Source organism: Podarcis liolepis, assembly GCF_965112155.1.
Source record: "Podarcis liolepis genome assembly, chromosome: 2".
Classification (NCBI taxonomy): Eukaryota; Metazoa; Chordata; class Lepidosauria; order Squamata; family Lacertidae; genus Podarcis; species Podarcis liolepis.
Window position 1 is genome coordinate 70,566,802 of NC_139555.1, and position 23,868 is coordinate 70,590,669.

General features: G+C 44.9%; 1 long non-coding RNA gene across 1 annotated transcript; it reads left to right on the forward strand.

Moving 5' to 3' along the window:
• Positions 1–18,760: 18,760 nt before the first annotated feature.
• LOC310700024 lies at positions 18,761–23,419 on the forward strand. Its single transcript, XR_014522367.1, has 4 exons — positions 18,761–18,792; positions 19,969–20,105; positions 22,567–22,757; positions 22,988–23,419. It is a non-coding gene; the product is annotated as an uncharacterized lncRNA (long non-coding RNA).
• Positions 23,420–23,868: the final 449 nt, after the last annotated feature.

Sequence of the window (23,868 nt, forward strand, 5' to 3'; positions counted from 1 at the left end):
ATGTGTTTTCAAAATACATGCAATTACACAGGCAGAGAGCCAGAATAAGTTCTAGCTTTGTTTGAGTTTCCCACAATAATGTATGATGTTGTCCTGAATAGCAAAACCAGCAACAAGACTGAAAGGGAATCTGGATGAAAGTCATAGATGAAGACTGGACTAGGGCAAGAGGTATGAATCCCTGTGCAAAAAGAATCCTTCCCAGTTCAAAACAGCAATCTGAAGGGACATTCTGATTGAGAACTCATATCTAGAAGCATAGTGTGGATACAGAGATAATACAGAATTTGAAAGGTCTAGGAAGATTCCTTTTACTGATAGATAGTATTTATCTATGGGGATTTTAATTGGGAATCTGTTTATGAGCAAGACCTGATGAGCCCAGAAACACTGGATGTGTATCTGAGGACTGGAATTGGGGGACACTGGCTGCTCACTGAGTAATGTCTGTTTCTCACCACACAGCCCAGCCCAGCCTCTTCTCAGCTCCAGCAGCACTGGCAGGTTCCCGCCTGCTCATCATGGACCTGCTGCTACTCTTTCCTGAGCAAGAAAGTTACTAAATATTGAACAAAGGTTTGGCTGGAGTTTTATCCTCTAAATAAATCACAGGCTTGAGCGGCTGTCAACAAAACCTCGTTGTGCTGAGCTAAGGAAATCAGCTGTGCTTTGCCTTTGATCTTCCCTTACAGCTCTACTCTCCCTTCTCTTGGTCTGTGGCATTAGAATAAATAGTTTGGTAAATTAGTTTGCTTTGTACTTTGTATCACAGAAGTACTTTTCATCATCTCCCCCCCCCCCCGTCCTCAAGCTCATCTCTCCTCTCTGCTCCATTCCTAAACAGCCAGGCCTTGAGAGAAAAGTGGCCTAACTTATCTGCTGAGTGCCCACTGAACGTGAAGCCTGTATGAGTCAGGACCCCATCTCTCCCTCTCCTGTTTCCCTGCCTTCATGTATTATAGATGGCTTGGCTGTCAGAGAGCCCAGCTCACTGCCTCAATAATTGATGCACTGCAGCTCCTACCTTCTGCGGGCTCCTGGGTGCCTGCCACAGCCATAGCTGCAGCAGCACACTAGTTCTGGGGGACTTACTTATCCATGGCTACTTGCAAAGATAGCGAGCAGGATAATAGTAAAGAAGCAAGCTCGGGCACAAGCTCTCATGAAAATGGAGAGATTTTGCAAAGGGAGCATCCAAGGTTGCTGGACTTTCAGCAGAGTTGATGGGGATGGTCTGAAGTTCTATCTCTTCCTCTCCTAGAGCCTGATGGAGCGGCTGCTGATAGATGGCGCTTGAGGGAGGAGTCTGGATGAAGTTGGTCTTTCTGAGTGGAGCAGATGGAGAGGGCTAGTCATAGTACACAGAAATCCGTAACTTGCAGCCAAGAGCCAGTCAGGAAACGATACCTGGGAGGCAGACAGAAGGTGCCTCAGCTTCTCGAGACTCAGCCCACCTACTTAGCTGAAGTGTTAGAGGAACAGCAAGGATAGATTGCAGCAGTCCAGTATTCAGAGCAAGTGCAGATATTCCCCATAAAGAAAACCACTTGAGACTGAGGGATGGAAAGTAGATAGCATGTAAGGGCCCCATATCTGGAGCCCTGTGTGAGAGAGAACTCACCCATTACTGAGTTGATGGGCTCCTCAACACCAAGTATCCATAGATACATCCCATTGTGGTAGAGAGTCTCCCACTGTGTGTTGTTAGAGTACTGGAGCACGCTAGCATGCTCTGGGAAGGGCTGAAATGTGCCTTGGAAATATAAGGTCACTATATTGGCTGCTTCCACCATGATATGATCATTAGAGTAGGGTAGTTCTCTGCAATGTGGATCCATTGGTCAATAAATGGGCACAGATAGCAAGCCAAATAAGAGGTAAGACCATGCCAGGATTTCCTAGGGCAGCTGGACAACAGCTGGCAGGTGCAGTGGAATTCCAGCAGAATTGTTATTGTCCAGGAAGCAGAGCCCCATCATTGAGCCATGTAAGGGGAAAGGAGGAAAGCTGAGAGGCAGTAGTAAGCAAGCAATCCAAATCTAAAGTCCATCTAGACTGGCAACATTTCTAATATTGACCAGTCAGATGTCTCCAGGAAGCTTGTGTGCCAGCCATGAAGACAGAAGCCTTTCCTTGTTGTTTGTCTCTATCATGTTCTGACAGCAAGCAAAAGCCCAGAGGTTAAGAAGTGGTCTCTGAGAGAGGAGAGGGAAGAAATGTTCAAAGGATGCCAGACATAAATCAGTCAGTTGCGAGAGAAGGGATTTTTCAGAGTGGAGCAGCAGGACCTTGGACAGCACTGAGATGGAAACTTGCTCCAAAAAGATATCAAGTCCAGCTGAGATCCACACTAGAAACTATACCATTGGGCAACTGGCAACTGTATGAATGGATGTTAAAGAAATTAGTGGCAGGGGGAGGGGGAATCTAGATACGGATCCTGTTGAGAAGGGGGAATAGGGACTTTGCCCCTTACTAAGGTCTTGATCTGGTCTGCAGGCCCCACACCTGATTTCTGCATTAGGAAGATGGCTCCTAGTCATCCTGATCCTACACTGGCCTTTCCATTGGGAAGAAAGCTCTTGTGGATGCCCCAAACTGAACCAGAACCACATCAAGGGGCAAAGGGTCCAAATCTGGGTCTACTTACTCTAAAATCAAGGGATGCGGGTGGCGCTGTGGGTTAAACCACAGAGCCTAGGACTTGCCGATCAGAAAGTCGGTGGTTCGAATCCCCACGCCGGGGTGAGCTCCTGTTGCTCAGTCCCAGCTCCTGCCAACCTAGCAGTTTGAAAGCACATAAAAGTGCAAGTAGATAAATAGGTACCGCTCCGGCAGGAAGGTAAATGGTGTTTCTGTGTGCTGCTCTGGTTCGCCAGAAGCGGCTTAGTCATGCTGGCCACATGTACGCCAGCTCCCTCAGCCAATAAAGCGAGATGAGCACCGCAACCCCAGAGTCGGTCACGACTGGACCTAATGGTCAGATGTCCTTTTCCCTTACCTTTACTCTAAAATCAGCATCTGCCTCAGAATCACTATCCACCCTTATTTTAGTTCCTAATTGTGCAAATGGCGTCACATCTAGTTTGACCCCGAGCCCATATATTCTCTTCTAGGCTGACTACCAATCCTAGGTCCCACAGACTCTGGGGTGCATAAAGAGGTCTTCCTGTTGCCTGGTGCTTTGCACCACATTGATCTTCAGTTGTCTTTAGTTAGCATTGTCATATTCACCTAGTGTCGGGTAGAGTGGAGATCCATGAAGTCAAGGGTACTGCTTACTTGAGGGGTCCCAGCCTGAAGCTTTCGAGCTCAGCAAGCTTCATCCCAGGGATTGGGATCAGGTGTGGTGTCAGCTTCTGCATTTTGCATCTCTCTGGCTTGTGACACCAGACTCCAGGGTTCTCTGGGGCTTTGAGATACCTCTTCTTCTGAAACAATGCTCTGATCACTGCTCCAAGGTGGGGCCATGGTACTCAAACACCTACTATTCAGATCAATGCTATCTCTGCACTCTGGACTAAAGTTTGGTCCTATTAGAACAACTGAATGCAACCAGTTCTCCAGAATGTTTGTTGATTATTCTGACAGCTAATGAAGAAAATAGGTATGTGTCTTTTGGAATGTAAATTATGCCTTCAATTTTAATCCAGAAAAAAATGCCCCAGGCAGGTATAGAACATTGGGAAAATATGCTGTGGATAAGTAGTGGATATCAGGTGGAATCCGCAATCATGGGGTGGTTAATATGGGGATTATCTTTTACTGGTATGCCTTTCAACTGTAGTGCTTTAATCTTGTCTAGCACTAGCAGCATAGAGTCAGGACGAATGAAACATTTGTAAAAATAGCCCATGAGCCCATACGGTTACTTACCAGAAGAAACTGGCTTTGTAGTCAGATTCTTGATTCTAAGACTGCTGCCATTTTTTAGAGGAAAGTTGTTTCATTAACCCATTTAGAGCAGAATTGCCTACGACGTGACTCAGACGGGTTGCCCTGATTCTGAAAGTCAATGTATGTGATCTTCACTGTCATGATCTTTGCAGTGCTACAGCTCAGGGATAAAGCATTAGGAGGACTTGGGCAGGCCTGATTCAAGCCTTGGTACTGCCTGCTAGGGGATCTTAAGACAGTAGTTCTAGCAAAGAGAACCACTGCCAGTCATAACGTACAGTACTGGTCTACATGGGCCATTTGCCTGACTGTGTACAAGACAGCTAATGATATATGCTTTATCATTTCATGTACTGTAGAACAGAACAGGCCCAAGCAGCATTGGAAAGCTTGCTTATTTTATTGTTCTAATAAGATGAATTAACCACAGGAGCTCTATACTGGAAAATCTATAATCTTAAAAACCATTGTAAACAGTTAAAATCGTTAATAGGATTGGAATAACACTTCTGGTTTAATGGTGAATTTTGGACACAATGGAGAGGTAAAATATTTGATTATTATAAAAGATGGAGGGGGAAATAATTAACAATAGGACCCACAAAACGGAGGAGGGAAGTCCAGGAGGTTTTATGGAATCTTGTTTCTATGTTGTATGTTATATATAAATGAAAGCAGTGAATATACTAGCAACAACAATAAAACAACAACAATAAAACAAGCAGCAATTTAATTGCAGGGATTTGTCCCAGAAACAATGGTTTGTTACATTATAGGGTCCCTTCATACCTTCCCATGGTGATGGCCCATGATTCTGCAGTAATGCTTGAATGCCAAGACAGGTAGGATAAAGTGCTTCATCACGCAGTGCAGAGTTAAAGTATGGAACAAACTCCCACAGGAAGTGGCAGTGGCCACCAACTTGGATGGCTTTAAAAGAAGATTGGACAAATTCATGGAGGATGAGGCTATCAATGATGGCTAATGTCAGGGAACTGACATCGGAGCTAGAGGCGGAGGGAAGGCTCTCAAATGATGCTGGAGAAGGGCCCAGCAGGGAGAGAGGCAGCTCCGCAGATGGGGAAGCAAATCAGCGCAACACCAGGGATATAGAGGGGCAGATGGGGGAATCGGCGAGAGGGCTCCAGGACTCTTCACCGGACACCAGCGGGGAGAGCACGGGTCCTCCGCTACCCACGCCCACCCTGCGCAGAAGACTTCCGCGCAGAGAGAGTAGGAGGAGACCGGGTGTCAAACAACTTTTATGTTGGAAAAGGTTTAAGAAACGCCCACTGACGGATTCTGCTAGCGACTGAGGCAGCCACGAAGTGAAGGGCTGTCCAGACTGAAAGGTTTAGCAAGGCAACAAAGCCTGGAGAGGCGGCAACTTACGCACGAGCAACTCATACACATTACAGCTAACTTTGATGGCTATATTCTGTCTCCATGGTTGGAGGCAGTGATGCTCTGAAAACCAGTTGCTGGAACCCACAGGAAGGGAGAGGGCTCTTGTGCTCGGGTCCTGCTTCCAGGTTTCCCACAGACATCTGGTTGGCCACTGTGAGAACAGGATGCTGGATAAGGTGAGCCATTGGTTTGATTCAGCAAGCTGTCCTTATGCTCTAAAGCCAGCGCAACCTGACCAGGAGACCCACACACAAAACATGTCCTTTCCACATGTTTCTGGCTTCTAAACCTTATTCAGGAAGCTAGCTGCCTTCTACTGACTCAGATCATTGGTCCAGCTAGTTCAGTATTCTCTCCCCAAACGTGAGTCTCCAGATGCTTTTGGACTACAAGCAGTGCTTTTTTCTTTAGGGGTACTCTCATTTTGACTCAAGAAAATCACCATTTTATAGTTCAAATCGGGGAAAATAAATACAGTAAATGGACAAAAGTACAAAGATTCACAAAACATTTAGGGGTATGCGTACCCCTGCGTCTCCCCAGAATAAAAGCACTGACTACAAGTCCCATCATCCCTGACCACTGATCCTGCTAGCTAGGGAAGATGGGAGTTGTATTTCAAAAACAGCTGGAAACCCTGGTCTACACTGACTAGCAGGATTCCGTACAGGGTTTCCTCCTAGCCCTACTGGCAGGTGTCAAGGATTGAACCTGAGACCTTCTGCATGCAAAGCAGCTGTTCTACCACTGAGCTACAACTTTCTCCCATTGCTGCCAGTGGTGTGTGATGACCCTGTAACAGAAAAGTGCCTCCTGTACGGATGCAGTAAATGCAAGAGCTGCCTCCTGGCCATCTGATTGAGACAGGGAGTTTTTAAGCTAAGATGCTAGCGGTCTTTCTGCTTCTTGGTTCTATCTCCAGTGTTTTTATTGATTCTGCACAGCTCCTGTGTCAGAGGGCCCCCTTCCAAGCTCCAGTGCACACCTGATGCGCGCACTCCGATGGCCCAGGTGGACGCTGTGTTCTAACAAGCAGCACCCTGCTGCTGTGCTGCTTAAACAAGACATCAAACATTGTTATCATCAGCCTTGGCTTCCCCAGGTTTCATCTCCCTGCCGTATTTCTCTATTGCACTGGGGCTAATTTGGGAGAACTGCTGTGTTTGATGGGGAAAGCTTTGCTCAAAATCAAAGTTTGGTTCAAAATTGGAACAGTCTTGCTGCGCTCGTAGTTCATACACTCGGTCTGTCTGCAGCAAGTAAAATGAGCAAGAAAGGGTTGACTGACATGTTTGAACTGCGGCCTGGAAAAGGTGTCGGAGCTCAGTGGTTGAGCACATCCTTGGTACGCAGAAGAGCTCTTGTTCAGTCCTCAGTAAAAAGAATTTCAGATATGAGGGCTGCAAACTATTTCTCTTGTCACCCTAGAAAGCTGCTTCCAGTCAGAGCAGGCTGCACTAGGCCAGATCAATCCATGGTCCAACTTAGTATAATGCGGTTTCTTCTGTTTAATAACAGCACACATAGGGCTGTATATGATGCTGGTCCTACTCAGAGCAGACCCATTGAACATAATGGCCCTGACTGACTTGGGACCAAGTCCTCTGAGCAGAACTTAGTTGGGAACAACCCATAATTTGTAAGTATTCCCAGATGGAGTTCTTGTGTCTTTCTGATTCATTGGAGGGTTGTTGCCTGTCAGATAAACATTACTGATCTGAAGAAGAATGTCAGTATGATGAAACAAGTCCTTCTAATGACTGCCTCATTGTCTTGTGTTACGTTCTTTGACTGAACCTAACAAACTACAGTAGCTAAAAATGGAGAGCCATGGCTGTGTTCCAAAAGAGCCTCCTAGTTTGCCAAGTTAAATCCTATCTCCTTTTGTCTCAGTCACATTAGTTGTCCTATTTACCTTACCTGAGTTTCTCCATCCTGTTTTCTAGACCTTTCTGCACCACCTAGTTTCCCCAGTTTGGGACAGGGAGCCCTTGGCTTGTTCCTTTCAACTTAGTGCTCAACTCTTGTCTGCAGAATGCAGACAATTTGACGCAGCTTGATGTAGCCCTCATTTTGCTGCAACTTGCTCCTTCCTGTAAATGCTGGTTTCAAACCATCTATCCCTTCCTTGCTGGCTTCCCAGACAGATAGAAATAATGCAGTCTCGTCTGCTAGCATCTGAAGCATTTGTGTCAGGCACCTTTACCTTTCTGAGCTCCCTGGCATATGAAGTGCAGCTGGACTGCAAATTACTGTAGCTACAGCACACTTCAGTCTATTTTCTGCCATTGCAGCACCTCTAAAAAACAGTGTCTTGAGTTTTTGTTCCATGTGAAGAAGCTGGAAAGTGCTTCATGCAGCCTGTTAAATACTTGTCCTTGTTTATAAATGCATCTCCCACAGAACTGTCACCGTCTTCCCTAAAAAGGTCTCCTGTGCCTTTAATCCCTGACTGATGGTGAAAAATTCAACTGCTACTTTCCCTTCCAATGTGGTTCCATGACTAGAAAGCTCCACCTGTTGAGTTTCTTGTAGACATGCAACTATGAGAAGCACAGAGGGGCTTGGCATGTGCAGATGTAACGCTTGGGCAGCCATGTACTGAGCTGAATCCTAGAACAATAGGATCCAGAATGCAGCAGTCTGGTTGGTCCGCAGGAGCCACCCAATCCAGCTCCAGGTGGAAGTGAATCAGCGACCTGATTGGCCTCCAGGAGCAGCAAATCAGGCTCCTGGATGAAATGAATCAGCAACCTGATTGGCCTGCAGGAGCAGCCAATCAGGCTTCTGGAGGAGGTGAATCCGCAACCTGATTGACCTACAGGAGCAGCCCAGAATTAGCCAATCATGCGGGGCCCATTGTGCAAATAATGTATATATAGCTAGACGTTTTGGGGAAAGTTTCATTCATTGCTACTATGAGCTGAATAAAGAGCATGAAATTCACACTCGACTCCGAGTATATTTCACATGGCTACATGTGTACGTATTTCTCCAACTCATGTGTGAGCACATCACAGGCAAGTGCTGAATCTTCAGAACTAAGAGCAAACATTTCCATGGGACCCAGTACTGGGAAGCAAAAGTGCCTCTATGAAATGCACCTTTAGTCTTCTTTGTGGCAAAATGAATAAACTGAACTGAAGCTTAACATTTGCTTGTTAGCCTTCAAATCATTCTTACCATTTTTCTTTGTGTCCTTTGTATTCTTTCAGGGCCTTCTACACAATGAGACCAGCAGAACTAGGTACCGTAGTTTGCAATCCTCTCTAATATGAACATAAGTTGTCATTGTGTGGTTAAGGGCCCTGATAATCTTTGTCTCTGCTACAGCATGCTGGGAACTCGTGTTCAGTTCATTTTTCAAAATGACCTCTGAGCCTGCATTTTGTGTGCCTACATGCCTAACCTTGCTTTTGCTTCGCTAAAATAGAAATCAAAGAAGCCTTATTGCCGCTGAGTGGATAGAAACCTTTCCAAAGAAGAGCTCCTCCATATGTGCCTCCTACAAGTAGGTTTCCTTTTGTCTGAAGTATTGTCTGCTGTTTCTCCCAGAGAAGTTGCTTTAAGATTATATACAAAGCCTCTGGAGTTAGCTGCTCTGGCTGTGGGCATGGAGCTGAATGGGACTATGTGTCACTTTAAATGGTAAACACAGTGGCCCAGTTCACAGGTAATGCTGAGCTAACTCATGGCTTAGCATGAGCAAGCAAATGTGTAGGCTGCCAGAGAAGAGATTGTGTCCCCTTGACTCCTTCCCAGCTGTTTTGCTGTTTGGATTTTGCTGTGTTCCACCGGAACCCAGCCTTGTGGTTTATGTGGGATATCTAGCCTCATATAACCAACATGCTTAAGTCTGATTAATGCAGGAAGGGGTTAAGACCACAGGGTAAGCTGTCCTTCTAGGCTTAGCTCACCTTAGGAGGGACTAGGTAATCAAGCCTTTGTTCCCCTCAAGTCTACCTTGTTAGTGTAATGTGAACAATGGGTTAAATTACACAGTGCTTGGTCTTGAGGAGCACATTCACTATTTAGCAGGAAGAAACTCCAGTGAAAATCCTCGTTATTACATATTTTTACATGGCTGTTTATTTGTATATATTTTAAATTTTTACATATGGATGTTTTATGATAGCCTATATTTGTAATGCCTAATAAAGGTTTGGAGTACATCCCCTGCCCTCCATGTCTGAATGTTCTGAGGTAAGAGTGTCAGGTGCACTGAGTTACCATAGCAACACCAACAAGGGTAAGTGTATGACTTGCTGAGTCATTCAGTCTCCCATTGGTTCAGAAAATATGCCTATATGTAGAGATGGATATAATAGTCTCTAGGGTATTACTTTCATTATGTCCGGTCTATGTCCTATTGCAAATGCTGATGCTATCCTGTTTGATGTCAGGGTCTAGGAGCAGAAAATCTCTGGAGACTCTGCTGGGACTCCACATAGTTTGCTGATACGTCACACAGGTTGAGGTGTGGTGAACTACCAAGTGACAAGTCACCAACATACCTGAGAAGCTCAATGTATGAGGAGGTCTGAGCTGGTTGCTCTAGACCACATGGTTTTCACAAGCTACTCTTGAGTTCCTATACCAATTTAGAAACTTTCACTACTGTGACTAAGTCAAGCTTTACTGCCTGTGCAACTTTTTCTGAACGCTGTTTGGAAAAGCACATGAAACTGACCTTAAGAGTTTGTAAGTAAACTATTTTTAACGTACCAAATGTATGGACTTCGTCTATGCTAGGGAAAGAGGGAAACTTTGGAAGGAACCTGGAAGGGTATATTTTAAAGGTCTAACAGACTGGTATTTCTATGCTTTACTTTGCTTCAGATTTAGTGATTTTAAATCTCTGCTGGGGTTCTCTCAACAAAGAGTACTTTCATCTTGGCATCCAGAAATTCTCCTTTTATACTTGTTTTTCCTTGCCACTAACATTTTAGCTCTCTCCAGACAAACCACAAGCTGCTACCATGGCTTGTCCTATGGTTTACAGCTCATGGTTTGTGTGGAAGAGCTAAACCATGAGCCTGACTTTTGACAACTTGCTAAGCCAAACCATGACTTAGCACAGGGTACCACCAAAACAACTTGGGAGGAGCAAAGCAGTTCTGATCTCCTCTCTGAGAGTCTCTGCATCTGTTTACCTGAAAGTGTATCTGAAGAAGTGTGCATGCACACGAAAGCTCATACCAAGAACTAACTTAGTTGGTCTTTAAGGTGCTACTGGAAGGAATTTTTTTATTTTGAAAAAATATAGTTCTTGAAACATGCAGAACTTGCCAAGAAAAGCTGCAGTGCCCTCAGTAAATAAAAGCTTTCAACTGGAAGGAGCAAGGCTTGCATCATATTACTCACTTAGAGCTACCAGCCCCACCCTACAGAGCTTTTGGTTGGAGGGCTCTCATCCAGTGGAATTTGCATATACTTCCACAGCCCCACCCACTTCACTGAAGGCCAGGAAGCAATATTGTCTCCCTAGACCAAAGCTTCTCCCTTGTGCCCAAGGCTCCTGGCAAGATCTGTGAAAAAATTGTTGCTGCTATGTGCTTCATCATATTAGATTTACCCTCTGCTGCTAGTTTATGGTGAGTTTCTTATCCATCACCTTAAAACAAGAGGAAACGGCACTAAACAGGCAGACAAGGGTAGATACCAATTTGTATAATATTTGCATACTCGGGGATGATTGCTATAAAATGCATCTTAACATAGCAAGGAAAACTGTGACCAGGTGACTCCCTGAGCCCATTCTGCCCACTGCCCAGGTGCTAACTTGATGGGCAACTTTGATGCCCCTCCTGCTCTCCCATCTTCCAGTTTTTGAACCCAACAGCCCTTCCAAGAAACAAAGATAATAGTGCTACCCTAACCCTTTTACTAATTCAGTGAAAGCTCCAGCTTCCACCTTCCTCCACCTGAGTCATCTAATATGACCGGCCGATAGGCAGAACTGCTCTTTCAAGGTTTTTCAAAGAGGTGGAAAAGCATTTGAAAAACATAGCTTTGCAAAGGCAGTGCCCTGTCTAGGTTTGCTTATTGTTGTTGGTTTTAAAAAGGCACCTTGGTTTCATCTTTTGGCAACCTCACTGTGAGCAGTTCAGCCCTGAAGTAGGCATGCTCATCCGTCTCCAGCATGACCTTTGAAGCAGTTTGTGTGGGGAGACACAAAATGCATATTTTGGCAACGTGTTCTAGACCTCAGAAAGGAGAATGTTACGTAATGTTAAAGTAACCTTCTCCAGCAATCTCCCACAAAGTGAAAGTAGGAAGCCACTTTAATAATTTCTCTTTCAAAGCCTTTCTACATGGGACTGGGAGATGGCAACTGCAGAACTCAGAAATCCCTCGGAGTTTCCTCAGAGATGCTAGGTCACCATTCTGCCTTGGAGCCAGGATTTTGCCCAGGGCGGCATTTGTGGCTGGCCACCGAGACTCACTCAAGCGTTGATGCTGCTTAATGTTCTGAATCTTGGTTTATTCATCTTGTATCTCCTTCCAGCATTTGCAGTACTTTGCAAATGTGAACCATTCTGAAAGGCACATTGAAGAAGAGCACATGTGCCTAGCAGGCTGCCCCTGGCTGCAGAGCCAATTGCACCCCACTAAGCTTTCCTTGATATGCCAGAGTGCTTCTTCATCCAAAGAGCCCTCACTAATTCCTGGTATGCTGGGACCTGGTAAAAAAAAAAGACTGGTTCCAGGCCGATGGTTAATTGGTTTAAGTCGGCAGTGCACATGGAAAGGAAGCCGTGGAAGTCAATGCAGAAACACAGGAAGTTGCCTTACGCCAAGCCCTTGTTCCATTTGTCCACTTAGCTCTCTATTGTCTGCACTGAGTGGCAGCAGCTCACCAGGGTTTCAGACAGGTATCTCTCCAAGCCTTACCTGGAAATGCTGGGATCTCTTGCATGCAAAGCCTGTGCTCTACCAGGTTTTGACAACCTTCCCAATGATCAGTCAAGGTGGTCAAAAGGACCTGTGGAAGATGAAGGAATCATGTTGGCATCCCCCGGCCCAGCCCGTGTCCAGGACTGCATCCCCATTTGCCGAAACTGGGATGCAGGCCAGGATCTGGCTCCCGACAGGAGCATAAGCCCACACCACCTACCAGGAAGGGGCTCTGATGCTAGGATTCCCTCGTTGGGGTCCCGGTGAAGCTTCTGCCATCCCACAACACCACCACACCAAAAGGAGTGAGTGGACTTGCAGCAAATCCACTGCCCCAAACCAGATGCCCACAGGCACAGCCCAACATCATGGAATCGTTTTTGCCTTTTCTCTCTGCCTTTTCTCGCTTCCTCCCTCTCGCTCTCCTCCTTTCTCAGTGTGTCTTTTTCTCAAACTGCAGCTTCTGTGTCTCACAAAGCAAGTCATAGAATTGCATGTCCAATCTCGCTCATCATCCATTCCACACAGCCACTCCAATCATCCACTACCTCAAGCAGCACCTCTACCAACCACACATACGTAAATGAATCGCACTCAGCAATATTACAACCCACATATAAAGGGTCACTGCCAAGCATGCACATATACGATACACTCCCAATCTGAAGTAGTAATGGATTCATGCTCCACTCCCACTGTGTTGAACCAAAGGCGGACTGCAAACTCCATCTTGGTGGTCAAGATAATCCCACAATTAATTGAGCTCATATATGTTTATATTCACTTGCTTTGATATAAGCTAATTGGCTTATATAAGGCTGATTGCCGAAGAATTGATTCTTTTGAATTATGGTGCTGGAGGAGACTCTTGAGAGTCCCATGGACTGCAAGAAGATCAAACCTATCCATTCTTAAGGAAATCAGCCCTGAGTGCTCACTGGAAGGACAGATTGTGAAGCTGAGGCTCCAGTACTTTGGCCACCTCATGAGAAGAGAAGACTCCCTGGAAAAGACCCTGTTGTTGGGAAAGAGGACGAGACGGGGACAAGGAGAAGGGGACGACAGAGGACGAGATGGTTGGACACTGTTTTTGAAGCTACCAGCATGAGTTTGACCAAACTGCGGGAGGCAGTGGAAGACAGAAGGGCCTGGAGTGCTCTGGTCCATGGGGTCACGAAGAGTCGGACACGACTAAACGACTAAACAACAACAACAACATATGTTATCTCTATCTGTGGGCTTGGGATGTTGGGCTCTGAGCCCAGAAAGTGGAACTATCTGTACGATTTGGGTATTTTCCACCTATGCCCTCATCTGTTCAGGTGAAATGACATGTGCTGCTTTGTGTATAAAGAATGTATGCATGGCTGCTTGGGCACAAACAAGCCGTCACCTTGCTGCGGTGTCCGTCCCACGTCTGCAAAAGCTAGGAGAACTGGCAGACTGCTTTACTGTAAGTCTACATGTTTTGAAATAAAGCACTGGAAGTGGCCATTCTGATGTTTTGGGCATCCTTATTTGGTATCCCTGCATCCAACCATCCCAATGAGCCTTCTGTTTGGCCTATGGTTCAGGACACCCATTGGACCGCCTAATACTTTGCTCCCATCCCTTACCTGAGAGGGGCCCAGATCTATAACAGAGCAGGCGCTCACGCCGGAAGGTATAGATCTATTTCCACCCACTCTTAGCTACAGAATCATAACATGCATACTGCTGCACAACCTCAACATATGATGAAGGAACAATCAGAACTGGTAGCAGACAGAAACATCAACCACACACTCAAGTTGGGGTATTATATAGGATTATATTACGTTGCTACATGTTTAACAAATATTGTACAATGGCTAAATAAAGGAGAAATGACACCTGTTCAAATATTTATTCAAAATCATGATAAAATGCCTCTTTAAAATCTACCTTGGGCATACGATGAAACACATTAAGAGATAAATCATTTAATAAAACCCAGTTTGTTTAATCAGCATGACAAATATGAGACAATGGAACAAATATAAGAAAACCTTCTCACCTGGTGTGTAGCATCGTCAATCATTTCTAAATAATGTTAATTTTCAGCTCCCTGGCAACATAGAATTGAGCTCTGAGTATAATATTACCACAATATGTGGTATAACAAAAAGAGAGTCAATATTCCAGCTAAGAAGCTTTCTGATTAAAAATACTAATGAAAAAGCAGAATTTGAGCTGAAATGAAAAGTTAATCACAAAAGAAGTGTGTGTGTAATCAATACTTGATTTAGTTAATAAAAGAAATGTATTTAAACAAAAATGGCAAAGAAAGAAAGAAAGAAAGAAAAAATGAACATTATATATTCGGAATCTAATTCCATATCTGCTGACAAAAATACTGTGGTACCTCAGTTTTTGAGTGTCTTGGAAGCCAAACGTTTCAGAACCTGAATGCTGAAAACCGGGAAGTAATTGCTTCCATTTTTGAATGCACCTCAGAAGTGTTTTTCAATTTTTCCAATTGAACTTGCAGCCAGCCCTTTGTGCCTTGGTTTTTGAACATTTCGGAAATCGAAAGGTCTTCTGGAACGGATTACGTTCGAGAGCCAAGGTACCACTGTATATCCAAATTTTAGCAAAATGTGCTGGAAATGGGGGAGAGGCAAATATTGCACATTGTGTATGCATATGGTGGACATTATAGAACGATTAAAAGCTACACACACACACACACACACACACACACACACACACACACACACAGTGCTTTTTTCCTGGGGAGACGCATAACCCTAAACTTTTTGTGAATCTTCGTACTTTTGTCCATTTACTATATTTATAAAATGGTGGTTTTCTTGAGTCAAAATAATAGTAGCCCTAAACATGTTTAAAGAAAAAAAGTAGAGTGTGTGTGTGTGTGTGTGTGTGTGTGTGTGTAGGACATTACAGGAAAATCCTTGCAGAGCTACAATTCCCAACACCCTTTACAAACTACAGTTCCCAGGATTCTTTGAGGCATGAGGTATTTTAAATGGATGGTGTGTACTTTCTCTTAGACAGGCTTGCCTCTCACCACTGCTAGTCTTATTAAGCTCTGACTGCCTGACTTTAAGAAGTGCAGGAGCCTGTAAAATAATTATCCTACTAAACTCATTAACTTTCTCTTGTCATTGCTGCAATGAATAATGCACCAAGCCCCTTATGCAAAATGCATGCTCAGAACATTACAATTAAAAATCCATAAGTATTTAAAAGCTTAGAAATGGACAGGAGTGGTCATCTCCATCAATATTCCAGCCCTATTACACAATCTGTGCTAAGGACATGTTTCACAAAATGCTCCTATTTATGACTCCTGGGATGGCTGCTACATTCTTCCATCACACCTGTCAGCAGGGAAGCACTGCAAGAAAGCATTCATCAGCACTTCTCTGTGATGAGTAAGCAAAAAGCCCAAACTATATACAGCAGATGTTCTACACTGCGCCAGGGCCAGCTCACAACATTTGGACCCCAATGACACAGATCCCACAGCGTGTAGCTATCCCAGTTTGATCCCTTCACCCTGCTCTCTCTCTTGGAATCAATGGTGCCTCTGTACCTAGAGAGCAGAAGAAACTTAAGGATCTAAGAGTGTGGCTATTTGGGAATGGGAATGAAAAGAAGCTGCTGCTAGATGTCCTTGCAAACCTGCACTCAAGCAAAACAGGCAAGATGGAATGGAAAAAGGAGATTGCACCCAGCAAGACAAGAGTAGGCAGAAAGCTCCATTGGTGCACAAGGAGACGGAGGGTTTCAACAATGTCCATATTGGGTGTGTGTGTAGAATGACAATGCCCAGTTTAATGCCCCAAACCCCACCATATTTATAGCTGCAGTCCTAAATGTCATTCAAGACCCACAGAACACAAAGAAACTTATTTTTGATCTGAGTAAACTTACTGTGTTGCAGTTAGACTTTTTATTTTTCTCTCCCAACCCTAGGCCATCACATCCTTTGGATGAGCATGGAGAATGTCATAACCTAATCATGCTCTTCTGCCAGTGTTGTGGGCCCCCTTCTGACATGCATCAAGTGGAATGGAAGATCACCCACTAGTGTGGCGTGCATGTGGGTATTAGAAGTTTGTGGCTACAGTCAGTTATGTGATATCTCTCCCTCTGCACCCCCAACCCCAATAATCACCTCGTATAGGAGGAGAAAGCCAGTTATACAGGTGAATTGATTACCAAGGATGTTTTGGGACTGGAATGTTAGTGTGCTTGACTGTGGTGTTAAGTAATGCAATGCAGTGGCGGAGCTTCATGCTCCGGCACTGGGGGGCGGAGAGCAGGTGGGGGCGGGGCTGGCGTGCATCCTGGGGGTGTGGCACATTGCCCGTAGGGGCGTGGCACCCAGCGTGGGCAGGGGCCAGCTGCGATGGCATCCCGCCAGGATCACGCTGCTGGGGGCGGTGTGCTCCCCCCGCACGCCTCTTCCTCCGCCAGTGATGCAATGAGGCCTTTTAATAAGGATACCCTTAGCATTTTAAATCTCAACATGTTCTAATCCAATAACACCTAGCACATATTCCTATAGCTTGCCATGAACACTAGCAAGTTCTGGGTTTTCGTTTTCAAAAGACAAACTTTGAAAGAACTGCCTGAGGTAAGTTATGGGGAAGAAGAAGAATCAAGAATAGAAAAAGATCTCCAAAACATACACAAGTGTGCAGAGAGAGAGAGAGAGAGAGAGATATTAATAAAGTCTGTTCCACTGAAAACAAGCAAAATCATATTGAGTAGGTGACTGTCTGTCTATCTATCTTCCCACCCATCTATCTATATGTTAAAAAGCTTTGTTATGATAGTGTATCACGGCTCACAGATGGTAACATTTTTGATAAATGTTACACAAAGTGCTGAACAGCTAAATTGATCTGCTAAATCTGCATATGTGTTGTATTCATTAATTCTTTTTAAGAGTGGGACCCACACTAAAAACTTGCACTGGGACCATCATCATCTACTTCCTCTGCTCTTCTTTGGCATTTATTGCCGACATTCTCCCCCCAATAAAATAAAATAAAAGGTAACAGAATGAGGATTTGACAGACACTACCAGTTCAGGCTGCCTCTCCTAGCTGAGAGTGGGCTGGCACCAGCATCTTCTGAGTCACTTCCTCTGCTCTCCCAGTAATCAGTCCCGCCCACCTGCTCAGCACCCCAACATTGCCAAGGCTTCCCACATTGCAATCTCTGCCAACTTCTGCCCTGAATCTCTCAACTCAGGTGAGGGAAGATGTTCACACTAGCTCCCTCCGCCCTCATCATTTGCATACTACATTCGACATGCACAACCTGTAATTCTTGAAGAGGGAATTTTTAGAGGCTGGTTAATAAATATCCTATATATTGTCACCTGCACTTCTGCTGTTAGGAGAATTCCTGGGTGATGCCATCACCTGTAAAACAGCAAAGTCTAATGAGGAAGACTTCATCTAGCACCCTCGTGTATGGTTTACCCATACCATCACAAGGTATAATATTTGAAGACAAACGTGGAAAAATATCAGCCCCTCTATGGTACAACTGAGGATTGGACCGGCTATTTGAATCTGGCCCCTAGACGTCAATATGGGATCAGGTAAGCCTGTTTTTATATGCCTATTGTCTTTGTCCATGGAGTTTTCTTGGCAGGGATACTGAAGTGGCTTGCCGGTTCCTGCTCCAGGTGGATCACGTTTGGTCAAAACTCTCCACTTTTTTTATTTTATTATGGTGCTGGAGGAGACTCTTGAGAGTCCCATGGACTGCAAGAAGATCAAATGTATCCATTCTTAAGGAAATCAGCCCTGAGTGCTCATTGGAAGGACAGATCATGAAGCTGAGGCTCCAATACTTTGGCCACCTCATGAGAAGAGAAGACTCCCTGGAAAAGACCCTAATGTTGGGAAAGATTGAGGACACAAGGAGAAGGGGACAACAGAGGACGAGATGGTTGGACAGTGTTCTTGAAGCTACCAGCATTAGTTTAACCAAACTGCGGGAGGCAGTGGAAGACAGGAGTGCCTGGCGTGCTCTGGTCCATGGGGTCACGAAGAGTCGGACACGACTAAACGACTAAACAACAACAAGCCTGTTTTTTAAAATGCAGTCAAACCCAGATCAAAACATGCAGGTTTATTGCACCAATATCTTGGGTTTATGGTTTGCCATATGCCAAAGACAGAAAAATTAGAACTCAAGAAATCAAAATCAAAATACTTGCCTTAACACCATATGCTGGTATTTACTGATTGCATAATAACTCCTAGAGGTCTATGGCAAAGAGCAGTGAGAAATCAAAGCCCCACTCTGCCCTTCTGGCAGAAAGTGCAGTTTCAGGAGTTCAGAGTACAGCTTTTGCTGCTGCTTCTGGACTTAAAAATAAAATAAAATACCTTGATGCAACCTTGACTGTATTCTGGATGGGAAATTTGCCTGGGAACTTGCCTAGGGGTGCATAAAGTGATGCAACAGCATAGAACAAAGGCAAAGGGGGAATGCACGTTGTTCTGCGGACATTCTAGAAGCTCAAAGAGGCAAGTTTCTCCCCTTTTGCCCGCACGCAAGATCATGGGATGACTTGGACATGTAAAAAGAGCTATTAGGTATCAAAGGCATAATAGAGAGCTTCCATATCAGCTGTCATTACCTTAGACACAACTGTTTTTTAACAGGCATGTTCAGTTGTCAGTCACTGACTGATAAGACATGTACATATATTTTTTCAGGAGATCCAATGCAAAAGACTCCATATCGTGGCTGGACTGCAGTGGCCAGAGTCCTCTAGTCTGTATTGTTTAACTCAGGGGTAGGCAATGTAGTGCCTTCCAGATGTTGCTGGACTACAGCTCCCATCACCCCTGACCATTGGCTCTGCTGCCTGGGGCTGATGGGAACTGGCATCCAACAACATCTGGAAGGCCCATATTTGCTCCCCTTGGTCTAATTAGTAGCAGCTTTCCAGCAGAGCTCTTTCTAGTCACCTGACCTCTGGGCCTTTTCATTGGAGATGCCAGAGACTGAGCCAAGGATCTCCTCCATGAATTCTGCCAGGGTCCTTTCATGTGCCAGCCTATGTGGATGGGGGAAAGGAGATTTCAGCAGATGCAGATTACCTTACAGTGATGAGAAAAACAGCGTAGGCTCAAACTGCTTCTTTCGCACCATTATTAATAGACACAGGAGTTCCTGTGTATCTGGACACCTTAAGAATGTGTGAATCAGCCCAGGGTCTACTGCATTTGGACCTGTAAATCTTAATTATAAACGTTGCTCTATGCTGGGGAAAGCTTGTAGTCCAGCTCAAGTCCTTGTTTCCTATCCACAGGGTAGGTCGATTAATAACTTCCAGGAATAGTCGAGTAAAAATAATTGGGACAGTCTGGAGAGCAGACTGTGTTTGGTTCTGGAAGGGAAATGGTAAAGTTCTCAAAAAGCCTTCAGAACTTTAAAGTGGAATATTTAGTTTATGAACTGGAAAAAGCCCTTGTTCATTTCCCTTGCCAATGTGCTGCTGGAAATATTTATAGGTATCATGGATGAACAATCAGGAAAACAATGAGCACAAGCTTCTCATTTATAACCATTCTGCATGGCCTAATTAAGAAACATTAAACATTTAAACACCAGCCCACTTGATTGGAGGCTGTCATTAAAAAAAAAAAGTTAGTAAGTATGATCTTTGAGCATGCAATTTGAACCCTACTCCCCCCCCCCCCGATTTCTGATACTTCTAAATTCATGATAATCCTTCCCCTGCTTCAGGTGAGATAGCTAATCTATGGTGCTCCAAGGATATTGCCCATTTTGAAGAATGCTGGGACTGAGTCACCTTCATGAGACCCCTTGACACAAAGAATTTCAGTGGGCCTACACAAAATTTGAGGATGTAGCTGGGTCAGGTATACGCAACTATATTTTTCAAGACCTACGTTAGCTTTATGATTGCAAGCTGTTTTAAAATGTTTTGAACGTTGTTTTAATGTTGTAACCTGCCCTGGGACCTTATGATGAAGGGTAGGTAATAAATAAAATGGTGGCAGCAGCGACAATGAAGTATCTGGCTAATACCCAGAAGATTTTAACAACCTGACTGTAGTGGAAATAACACTAATCCCTCCCTGCTTCTTCCCGCCTGCACCAAAGCCAAAACCATTACATACCAGAGCTGCCTTTTGCCTAACCTGATAGGAGTCCTAGTGGCATTCTTCCGTGGTTCATCCTTATGGCTTCCCCAGTGCGCTGCTTACATTACAATGCCTCATCCATTACAATTGCTCAGGACCACAATACCTCCAGGGCTGCCTTTGCCCATATGAACCAACCCAGACCTGCGATCATCATGCGAGGTCTTTCTTCATGTGCTTCCTCTGTGAGAAGTCTAGAGGGTGGTGACACAAGCATGGGCATTTTCTGCAGTGACTCGCTGCTTGTGGAATGCTCTGCCCAGGGAGGCTCACCCAACACCTTTGTTACATACCTTTCGGTACCTGTCAAAAACTTCTCCCGGGCCTTTGGCTAATTAAACAATCTACTGTGTGTGTGTGTGTGTGTGTGTGTGGAAGTTACTGTTTTTGTTCGTCGCTGTAGTATGTATTTTTGTGGGTGAGGGTTTATTTTGTAAACAGCCCTGTGATCCTCAGGTGAAGGGCGGTATAGAATTTAATAAATAAATAATATATGATATAGTTGCTTTTCCTTCCAATTACTCATACCACATTTGTTCTCGATTGCTGCCCACTTACTCTGTGACGCTGCTATGCACTGCTTATAGGATCAGTCTAGTCTTCACCTAGATCCCCATCCTGGTTTCCTTCTCTGTACTCAGGCCTTTTCCACACTTCCAGTCTCATAGGCTCCACTCGCATTCACTGCTTGCCACCTTTTCTCCCGAGGAATGATGCTTTGATCATCACGGCATCCAACAAAAAGTCAGCAGGGCTGTTCTCTTCTCACAGCTTTCGGCTGCTATGTGCTGGTTTCATCCCTGTGCCTCTGATCCTCCCCCACCAGCCACATCTGAATGCTCTCCACATACCACATACCTTCACCTTTGTGGTGAGTGTTGGAATTCAGTAAGACTTTAATTGGACCAGCCTCAAATTGCCCTCCTCTGCCAGAGACCTTAAAATTTTAAACTCTCACATTTCTGGACTGAATATAAAGCAATCCGTTGGAGGGCCAACCAAGCCCTGCCCAATCAGGGAAGTTCTTTAAAATAATAATTTTTAAAAAATCAGTTACCAATGGGGGAGAAATTCAATTCCGTTCACATTTAAAGGCAAATTTACAAAATCAGTACCTTTCAAAACAATCCATGAACTGAAACATCTATCCTTCAAAATTTGTATTTCTCTGAATTTTGCAATGCAGTTCTCCAGCCAAGCAACGTGCATAACAATGCATATACTAGGGTGAAGTATGCATATAAATGCATATGTTAGTGAAGACGACATACAAAACCACATTATTGGGGGAAATGGCTGAAGAGGCATCTTTTGCCCTGGCATTCACACAGGGTCAGTGCAGGAAAAGTTAGCCTTGTATCAGGACATCGGTCTTCAGCTTGTTTCCTGTTGTGGGCTCAGGAAAAGTGCTTACAAGTTTTTGGCAGTACCCAGAGTAGTGGCTGGCAGGCAGGCAGGCAGGCAGGCAGATGAGAGTTACTACTGCAGGGTCTCTAGCCCAGAAGCTAAATGCTTAGGAGCAGGTGCCCAAAGAATCCAAGCTCAAAGGCCTTTGGCACAAGGATTTCTCTGGGTCAAATGTCAGTCTTCCTGGTCCCTCCCCAATTCACGTGTCCTTTGAGCCCTTGAAATGAATGCATGCCTTAGTTTCCTGCAAAGTCTTCTTATCCCTAGTTAGCTGATCAAAATGTGCATGGCCACTCTGATTACAGTGGTATCTCTAGATGCGAACGAGATCCATTCTGGAGCCCCGTTCACATCCTGAAGCAAAGGCAACCCACATCTGCATGGGACGCAATTCACCGCTTCTGCGCATGCGCGTGACGTCATCTTGAGTGTCTGCGCATGCGCGAGCGCCGAAACCCGGAAGTATTGCATTCCGTTACTTCCAGGTCACCGCGGAGCGCAACCTGAAAATGCTCAACCGGAAGTAACTTTAACCCGAGGTATGACTGTACCAGGGTTTAGAGAAGCGCATGCAGAAAAGAATGCATGTTGATGGAGTCAAGTAACATTTATTTCGGAGGGATAGGAGAGGAATGGTGTGTCTTGTTTCACAAATGAGAGGTGACACTTCACGTATAGAGGAAGAGCACTAATCTATATCTTGGAGGCAAAGCTTCTCTCTGTTCTCTTGACTCCTTCCTTCAACTACAGCATCCTTCTCTTATTTCAGCATATCTTAACTGCACCGTGGCCTTTGCCAATATGCCTTCGAGGTACCATGGGACTGTTGGGAAAGTGTTAGAAGAACAGGATGCATAGCTAATTAAAGCGAACCCCAAGCTTGTTCACCAACTCCCCCACCAGTTTTGATGGGTCAAGGAGCCAGTGGTTAGTTCTCAAAAACATCCATCACCACATCAGGTAGGTTTAGCCATGTCTAAATAACACAAAGGGCACCTCTTGACTGTCCTACCTTGCAAAAGTGGGAGTACTTTTGCCTCTTCTTTAACAACAGGGAAAAGGTGTGTGTGTGTGTGTCTCCTCCCATGTGTCAGTGTGATTGGATGCTGACCACAACATGTTGTGGGACCATTCTGCCTCAGACTGCTGGATCCTGTCCTAACCAAAGTGGTCTTCTTCCTTGCTCTCAGGGGGAAACCATGCAGAAGACAAAGGGCACATCCTCAGTTTGTTGGCATTCCAAAATAGTCAAGGGCAGAAACTGTGAGCCCACCAGTTTTGCCACCATCAACGGAAGCTGGTCCAACAAAAATAACTGCTTTTCTTAAGATGTATCTGCGATGGGAAGAAGCAACTGTTGCATGCATGGACGTGCAACCTAGAAGGGCAACATCTGCTAAAGCATCAGATCACTGGATCAGACAGTGGGCTAACCAATTTTGAACATTGACTTCAAAGACTGATTTCTGTAATTAAAAGCTAGGAGGCTTCTGCTTTCAATTTGGGGGGCGTGCATGGCGGGCGGGGGAAGTTGGAAGATGGCGTGGCGGCTGCGCTCTGTAATTACGGCTCGGAGATGATTTCTCTAAGGACTCAAAATTAAAACCCATCTCTCATTTGAAGCTGACATGCACCATCAGCTGCATCTTCAGTATAACATCTCTGCCTCGCCCGTTGCTTAAAGGCCTTGTTGGGACGGCATGTTGCTATTTGGAGCGGTGGGTGCTCCAGCTGCTCCATTGTGCTGGGAGATGGCCATCACCCTTGGATCTGATCTGAAAGCAGCTGCTTGCGTTTCAGAGCCCCGCTAGAGCACATCACGTAGCCCAGCTTGGGCATAATCACAAGGAGGTGCTATTTTTAAATGTGCAGTTGATCATTCATAGTGTGAGGTTTGTTTCCCTGGGCAGCAGAAATGGGGGGGGGGGGAGAGATGATATCTGGACCAGCCAATTAACTTAACGAAGCTGGTGGAGTTGGTTTTGAGCAACCTCAAGGGAACTAACAAAAAAAGAAGTCAATAACTGGTTCTGCAGCATGATTTTCAAGCCATTCCAAATTCCATGAAAGA